Source organism: Rhagoletis zephyria, unplaced genomic scaffold (genome assembly GCF_001687245.7).
Source record: "Rhagoletis zephyria isolate East Lansing unplaced genomic scaffold, Rhagoletis_zephyria_1.1 Rzeph_scaffold_00136, whole genome shotgun sequence".
In the NCBI taxonomy this organism is placed as follows: domain Eukaryota; kingdom Metazoa; phylum Arthropoda; class Insecta; order Diptera; family Tephritidae; genus Rhagoletis; species Rhagoletis zephyria.
The window spans coordinates 100369-109428 of NW_016157220.1; the positions used below are offsets into that span (position 1 = coordinate 100369).

General features: G+C 43.1%; 1 protein-coding gene and 1 long non-coding RNA gene across 5 annotated transcripts in view; both read left to right on the forward strand.

Annotated features, from left to right (window-relative positions):
• LOC108381469 (uncharacterized) overlaps positions 1-7640 on the forward strand; it is a 9171-nt gene extending 1531 nt beyond the window's left edge. Inside the window, exon 2 of the long non-coding RNA XR_001849626.1 lies at positions 7430-7640. This is a non-coding gene — a long non-coding RNA (uncharacterized LOC108381469). The remainder of the gene's footprint in view (positions 1-7429) is intronic.
• Positions 1-9060, forward strand: part of LOC108381406 (glutamate receptor ionotropic, kainate 2) — a 446498-nt gene that overhangs the window by 90549 nt on the left and 346889 nt on the right. The gene's annotated exons all lie outside the window — the stretch shown is intronic.

Genomic DNA, 9060 nt, shown 5'->3' on the forward strand with positions numbered 1-9060 from the left:
CGGGTATTTAATGTTCGGCTCCGCCCGAACTTAGACTTTCTTACTTGTTAATGTTACATTTTTCAAAACAGCAGGATGAATACATTGCAGCGCGAAGTAGTAACAATTTGTATGTACAAGAAAAACACACAGTGTACGCTTTTAGTACGATAGTAGCAAAGATGAGCGTTTGAGAGACACAGAAGTCTAGGTACTGTAATTTCAAGAGTTAGAAACCGTGCTGAAGCCACTGAGCCGAAAAGCTTAAAAGCATAAAGCAAGCCAAATCAGCTGTTTGCAGGAAAATTATTTAAGCGATGATAAGCAAAATGTATGATAAATCGCGGAAGGTGGGAAAATGCACTCTCACGCAAAACAACAAAAATGCACCAAAAGAGGCAAATATGCACAAGGAATGACAAGAATATTAATTTTTAATCCACGCACTTTATATCTAAAACACAACAGTTTATTGAAGCTTGGCTTCAAATAGCTTTTTCCAGTATAAATTACACAAATTAGAACTGCTTAGCACTTAGATAAACAAAGTAACTTTAGAAATTCTTTCAAACGAATGTTTAAGCGACCGCACAGTACGAATGTCAGACATGGTATGTATATGTATTGTATTTCCTTACGATTTTATACATACATACTGTAAAAGTGTTAGGGCTGTTAACTTATCTATTAACGATTTAACTATTGTTTAAAATAGATAAGTTTACGGCCCTTAATATGCTTAATTAGTTAAATGGCCCATCACGTCGATTGACCGATCGAGTGTAAGTTCTTGTGGTGTGATTGTACCAACTGCTGGTGCATCTTCAAAAACTATTTGAACATTTTATGATTGCAGCAGCATGCTCAAGTTTCTAAGTAAAAAGTATTTTGGCGGAAATTTCTTGCACTAAATTCGTCAAAGCCGTGTTTGTGGAAGATATTGCGATATTTCGATATTCGATCCTGATGGTACGATCACTTGATGGAGCCAGCAAGCTGGTGTTGTATATTTCCCCTTTCATACAAAAAGGTTTTTGGTTGCATAAAATATTAGCGTTTTTACAGAGTTCGTTGTTTTTCTATACCATAACTTATTGAAAATGTTTGCGTGTATACTTATGTAAGTACAAAATTTTACCTACCATTTTTAGCCACAACAACTTTTCTTAGCTCTTATTTAGCCCTTTTTTAAAAGAATTTGGCTACCACTAAATTTGATTCGCGCCAACACTGGCTAGCAAAGCATCAGTCAATCGTCAATTATCGTAAGACGCACGAAGACGATCATATTGTGGCGAATACTGCGGCAACACAAAGCGAACAACGAGAAATAGGCAGAATGTTCGAGGAATGACGTAGAATGTTCCACAAAGAGAAACGTCAAGTTGGATGAACACTGCGAACAGCGAGAGAAAGAGAATGAGCGATAAACTTCAGAATGTTCTAGAGTTGCCATAAGTGCCAGCGCAGGTATATAAGGGCGCCGCCACAGCGAGGTGAGTTAGTTACAAGTCAGCAAGCTACAAGTAAAGTGAGCGGAGAATTGAGTTGCGAATAAGCAAGCTATAAGTTTAATTGTGTTAACAAGTAGTAAAGCAACAAGAAGTAAAGCGTTGTTATTGTAAAGTGTTTTTACTGTATTAGCAAGTATTGTAAATTGTTTGTTGTACAATAAAGTTAATTGTACTACAATTTGGTCATCGTTAGCATTTATTTAACAATCCAGCGATACGAGNGTGGGAAAATGCACTCTCACGCAAAACAACAAAAATGCACCAAAAGAGGCAAATATGCACAAGGAATGACAAGAATATTAATTTTTAATCCACGCACTTTATATCTAAAACACAACAGTTTATTGAAGCTTGGCTTCAAATAGCTTTTTCCAGTATAAATTACACAAATTAGAACNTGCATCCGCAAAGGATGAACAGAAGGATGAGGCCGCATGTTCGTCGAAGGATGTGCAACAGACATCCGGGAAGGTTGAAGAACAGCAAAAGTCTCCAAGTTCATCAACAGCTATGGACATGAACACGTTATTGGCTGCCATGTCACAGATGTCATCTCAGATGCAAACACAGTTGTCAGATATTTCGTCGCAGCTACAGGCACAGAAGACACACGTATCACAGTTGCTGGAAGTCCAGGATGCAAAGATTACACAACTGCAGGAGAATTTGGCTAGAGATAACGAACAAATCAAGGATAGACAGGATAAAGTCGAGGCTAAGGTAGAAGAGTTGGAAGGTCGCCTCCGAGATATGCAGTTGAATCGCCCACCTTCTTCGACCAGCGCGCCCAAGGTAAAGACTCCATCCTTTGACGGCACGATTCCTTTCCAAGTCTTTAAGCTCCAGTTTGAGAAGACAGCTACAGCAAATCACTGGAGCATGGAGGATAAATCCGCTGCACTGTTCGTTGCATTAAAAGGACCTGCAGCGGAAATCTTGCAGACTATTCCTGATTGTGAAAGGAACAGTTACGATGCGTTAATGGGTGCAGTGGAAAGACGTTATGGTAGCGAGCACAGGAGACAGATTTACCAGATGGAGCTGGAGAATCGCTGCCAGAAATCCAACGAGACTCTACAGGAATTCGCCTCCGAGGTTGAAAGGTTGGCTCATTTGGCAATTGGAGATGCATCTGGTGAGCACCTCGAAAGAGTAAAAATCCAGAGGTTCATCAACGGAATGCGGGACGTGTATACCAAGCGCGAGACGTATGCAAATCCAAAGCCAACATTTGCTGAAACGGTCTCGTATGCTCAGACACGTGAAACGGCAGCGCTCCTAAGTAGACCAGCCTACAAAGCCCATCGAGTAGAAGTGGAAACACCTGACGTGATGAACGAGATCCTGAAAACACTCAAGTCGATGGCAGGGAAGAATACTCCTGGTGCAACCGAGAGGAAGGATGGTGCTAGAAAATGTTTTAGTTGCGGAAAACCAGGCCACTTCGCACGCGAATGTAAGACGGGTTCCAACAGGTCAAACAGTTCAGCAGTACGTAAACGCAGGACTGAGGATGACGAGCCCAACTCCGACCAGTCGTTAAACTAAAACGAGCCAGCAGCAAGGGGCGCGCGCTGGCTCCCGCAATTGAATGCCCCATAATCTCCGTCTCGCGAATTGGCAGAAAGGCGAGCAACGTTACTGTTGGTGGATATGTGGACGGACATGAGCGAGTACTAACTGTGGATACGGGCGCATCACATTCCATCATTCGATCTGATTTGGTCACTAAAGAGGTAAGGCCATTACCTGGAGCAAGGTTGAGGACAGCAACTGGTGAGGACACCCAAGTTGTAGGAGAGGTAACATGCAAAGTCGCAATAGGGAATGTGACGGTGTTACACAAGTTCATAGTCGCGGCGATTATGGATGAAGTCATCATTGGATTAGACTTCATGCTTGATCAAGGTATGAAGATCAACATGAAGAACAGGATTATGACGTATAACAACATGGAAGTGCCCCTTCGGTTTGGGTATGATGGTCCATACAGCAGCAAGCGAGTGATCCTAGAGGAAAGCGAGCAGATTCCACCGAAGTCAGAAGCAGTTGTGTGGGCAAAGATTGATGGAGATTGTGGGACAAACAAATTGTGGGTTGTTGAAGCAACACAAAATTCTACACCGGACGTACTTATTGGTAAAACCCTGGCTAAGACGCAAAAGGATGGACGCATCCCAGTTCGAGTGCTCAATGAGTTCAAATCACCAGTCAAACTCCGAAGAGGAACTGTACTGGGGCAATGTCGAGAGGTAGAGGCAATCTTCAACTGCGAAAAGTTACCTGAAAGCGATTCCATTGGCGAGAATGACATTGCGGAAGACATTAATGCATGGACGGAAGGGTTGGAAGAAAAATACCAGCACAAGGCTAAGGAACTTCTCCGAAGATACTGCAACATATTCGACAAGGATGGCGACAAACCAGGCAGGACTAACGTTGTGAAACATCGCATTGATACTGGCGATGCAAGGCCAATCCGTCAAGCTCCTCGGAGTGTTCCACTTGCCAAACGTGAAACTGTTAGCCAAATAATAAAAGAAATGAGCGAGAGTGGTGTGATTGAACCATCAGCGAGTCCATGGAGTTCGCCGGTAGTACTTGTGAAGAAGAAGGATGGTCAAATGCGGTACTGCGTAGACTACCGGAAACTAAACGATGTGACGAAAAAGGACAGCTATCCTCTTCCCAGGATCGATGACACTCTGGACTCGTTGACTGGAACAAAGTGGTTCTCAACACTCGACCTTAAGAGCGGTTATTGGCAGGTGGAGGTAAGTGACGAGGATAAGGAGAAGACAGCTTTCAGCGTTGGAGACGGTCTGTGGCAATTCACGGTGATGCCCTTTGGATTATGCAACGCTCCTGCCACTTTTGAACGACTTATGGACCATGTGCTCAAAGGACTGCATTGGAAAACATGTTTGGTGTATCTAGACGACATTATCGTATTGGGTAAAAGCTTTGAGGAACACCTGAACAATTTGGAAGAAGTTTTCCAGAGGATAGCTGGCGCTGGTCTGAAGCTAAGTCCTAAAAAGTGCTCACTGTTCAGGAAGGAGGTGAACTACTTAGGGCACAAGGTGACAACGGAGGGCATCTGTACTGCGAAGGAAAAGATAGAAGCAGTAAAGGATTGGCCAAGACCTAGGAACCTGCACGAACTACGAAGTTTTCTTGGGCTATGCACCTACTACCGCCGATTTGTTCCGAATTTCGCCAGCGTTGCTAAAAGCCTCCACGAGCTCACTAGGAAAAATAGAGCCTTCGAGTGGAACAAGGAGCAGGAGGAGGCTTTCCAGACTCTGAAGGAACGACTATGTACTGCACCTATGCTAGCGTATCCCGTTCCAGGTGCAACGTTTATTTTGGATACGGATGCTAGTGGTTATGCCATAGGAGGCGTACTGTCGCAGGTAATTGATGGGCAGGAGAAGGTAGTTGCCTACTATAGCCGGTCGATTGGAAAACCAGAGAGGAACTACTGCGTAACTCGGAGAGAACTACTAGCGTTGGTGGACTGCGTCAAACATTTCCACAAGTACCTCTATGGGCAACGTTTCCGAGTTCGAACGGACCATGCAGCGCTGAAGTGGCTACTACAGTTTAAGAATCCAGAAGGACAGCTAGCTCGGTGGATTGAGAGACTGCAAAGTTATGACTTCGCTATTGAGCACCGCAAGGGAAGTGTCCACGGTAATGCTGATGCCATGTCCCGCCGACCATGTAGCCTGGAATGTAAACACTGCTCAAAAGCTGAGGGAAAAGAGGACATTATAGACGTCCGTCTAACGACAATAACACCAGCGGAAGAGTGGAAGGAAGAACAGCTACGAAAGTGTCAGCAGGAAGATCCAGATCTGGAGCTTTTGATGCATGGACTGGAGGTGGACAGGAGGCCAACTAAGGAGCAAATGGCAGCGGAAAGCCCCATCGCAAAGGCGTACTGGGCACAATGGAACAGCTTAAAATTAATATCTGGCTGTTTGCATAGGGTATGGGAAAGCGAAGATGGCCAGTGCTCCCGCAACCTGATAGTAGTTCCAAGGGTAAGAATTCCGGATGTACTCAAGGAATTCCACAATGGTCCTAGTGGAGGGCACCTGGGAATCACGAAGACCCTGGAGAAGGTTAAGCAGAGGTTCTATTGGGTTGGTTGTCGGCAATCGGTCGCAGAGTGGATTGCTAACTGCGCGGAGTGTATGGCAGCTAAGGGGCCGAAATCCAGAAGTCATGGCCAGATGAAGCAATATAACTCAGGTGCACCTTTCGAGCGGATTGCCATGGATGTAGCCGGTCCATTTCCTATGAGCGCACAGGGAAACAAATACGTCCTTGTGGTTATGGACTACTTTAGCAAATGGCCGGAGGTATACCCGATTCCAAACCAGGAAGCTAAAACAGTAGCGGAGGTATTCACCTACAATTGGGTTGCGAGATACGGTGTACCTATAGAGCTGCACTCTGACCAGGGAAGAAATTTTGAGTCGGCAGTGTTCCAAGAGATGTGCCAGATACTGGGTATCCGGAAAACTCGAACGACGGCTCTTCATCCCCAATCAGACGGCATGGTGGAACGGTTCAACCGAACCCTGGAAGAGCATTTGCGGAAGGTCGTGGACAAGAATCAAAAAGATTGGGATGTCCGCATACCCTTGTTCCTGATGGGATACCGGTCAGCAGTGCATGAAACAACGGGTAAAACTCCTGCAAGGGTAATATTCGGCAGTGAGCTCCGTTTGCCTAGTGATCTGAAGTTTGGTGACTGGTGATGCTAGAAGGATTGGAAAAGAGACGGCAACAACATCCTGGAAGAGGAGCTGAGAGAGATACATGCTCTTGTGAGACAGCGCACACAAATTATGAGTGACAAGATGAAAGCCAGGTATGATAAGGCGATGAATTCCGAGGGTTTCCAGGAAGGAGATTTGGTGTTGCTGTATAATCCACAACGAAAGAAAGGTTTGTCCCCAAAACTACAATGCAACTGGGAAGGTCCGTATAAGGTCGTAAAACGGCTAAATGACGTAGTGTATCGGATCCAGACCGTTGGGAGACCAAGAAACAAGATGAAGGTGGTCCACTTGGAAAGGCTTGCAGCGTTTGGAACCGCAAGTGTGTCTGATCGGGACGATCAGACTTAGGTGGAGGGCAGTGTGGCGAATACTGCGGCAACACAAAGCGAACAACGAGAAATAGGCAGAATGTTCGAGGAATGACGTAGAATGTTCCACAAAGAGAAACGTCAAGTTGGATGAACACTGCGAACAGCGAGAGAAAGAGAATGAGCGATAAACTTCAGAACGTTCTAGAGTTGCCATAAGTGTGAGCGCAGGTATATAAGAGCCACGACACAGCGGAGTTGAGACAGTTACAAGTCAGCAAGCTACAAGTAAAGTGAGCGGAGAATCGAGTTGCGAATAAGCAAGCTATAAGTTTAATTGTGTTAACAAGTAGTAAAGCGTTGTTATTGCTTTAACAAGTATTGTAAAGTGTTTTTACTGTATTAGCAAGTATTGTAAATTGTTTGTTGTACAATAAAGTTAATTGTACTACAATTCGGTCATCGTTAGCATTTATTTAACAATCCAGCGATACGAGCCCGAGTATATTTGGGTAATCCCTCAAGGTTTCGAGGATAATCGTAACAATTAGGGGATTCCCTTAAACGCGAAGAGCAGAAAACTCGAAAACCTCGAAAGTTTTCGAGGCTGTTTTTGGGAATGCACCTTTTTTCAGCCTCGTAAACAATGGAGAAATTCCGAAGTTTGACAGCTCATTCAGAGTTTTTTGTATAATACATCGCATCAGCTGAAATAAATACATATAAAATCAGCATTGAAAATGCCACGAAAAAGTGAAAAATGTAAATTGTATGAATTTATTGATCAAAACGCAGTCAACAATTTAATGATGCTCGAAATATTTGGGCCAAGGTTAGTAAGTTCGTAGAATATTCGGATATAAAGGCAACACTGAAACTTACGAACGACTTTTCGAGGCTTTTTTCGCGACTAATTTGCCTCGAAAACGCACGCGAAAATCGCCACTCATACAATTTTTGACAGTTGTTTTTCGAGGCTGGAAAAGTTTCGAGGTTTCGTGGTTTTCGAGCCACTTTCGAGCTTAAGGGAATCCCCTAAATATCATCCATGTGTCGACGTCGCAGCAAGCAATGTTGTTTTCTGTTGTAGAAAATACCCATTCATTAATGCGCAAATGAACAAATTAAAACAAAAGAAGTTTCAAGATCTGAAAGTTTTTTAGCTTACGGTGGTAGAAGTAGTAGAAATGTAATTTAACAAAAAAAAAGTGTTATCTATTTCACAAATATGGGAGCATCCGAGCACTGGCTGTTGAGCAAAACTTCCCCTGTAGGGAAAATCTCTAGTTTTGAAATGCTGCGCTTCTAGTACATTTAGAACCACTACTAGTTCGCGATAAATCTCTTTTGCATGCAAACAACTGGCGAATTTAACACAGCGATGTCATAGGAATAGGAAATTGTCCCCCGCTGCATTACCTTTTCTATAGTTCAGAACCAGTCCTAAATTCGACATATGGGATCTAGTTCGCTTTGCACCTCACTTTCTATAGTTTCGAACCAGTTGTAAACGAAACAAGTAAGAAAGTCTAAGTTCGGGCGGAGCCGAACATTAAATACCCGGCGCAAGTATTAAATATATGTTTTCCACCTTTCCGAAAGCTACCGCTACATGATAAGCCGGCGGTGTATAAATTTTAAGTAAATAGCGTCCTTAAATTTCAAAATATTGAAATTTCAAGCATTTCTGAAATTTACCGTTATATGAAAAGCGGCCGTAATTTTAGTCCGATTTCAACACTTTTCAATGGTTTACATTTATGTGGCAAGCACAATAACCATACCGAGTTTGGTACAAAATGTTAGAACGGTTAGCGAGATACATATACGTGACCATAAGTGGGCGGTGCCACGCCCATTTTCCAAAATTTTATCAAAAACGTATTTCCTGGCAAAGAATTGTTGCAACCATCATTTTGAATAATTAGCTTTAATATTTACTGATTTATCGAGGATTTCGTATTTCTCGAAACTACCGTTATATGGGATCTGGGCGTGGTTATTGTCCGATTTTAAAAATTTTCGGCCATTTGCTACAACTTTGCCAAGTTTGGAATAAATTGATGCAGCGGTTACCAAGATATACACATTTAACCATAAGTGGGCGTGGCTACGCCCATTTTAAAAAAATGCTAATATTCTTATTTTTCGTCTAAAACTTATTATAAATATCAATTTTGAGTGAATTATCTTCAGTAGTTACCAAAATATCGCAGTTTTTGTATTTCTGAAAATTTCCGTTATATGGGAGGTAGGCGTGGTTATTGTCCGATTTTTCCCATTTTCAATACCGTCCGTCCTACGCCCGAAAGAAGTACACGTACCAAGTTTCGTTAAGATATCTTAATTTTTACTCGAGTTATCGTGTGCACAGACGGACGGAAAGACGGACGGACGGACGGACGGACGGACAGACAGTCACCGCTTAATCGATTTCTCTTTTCATTCTGATCATTTATGTAT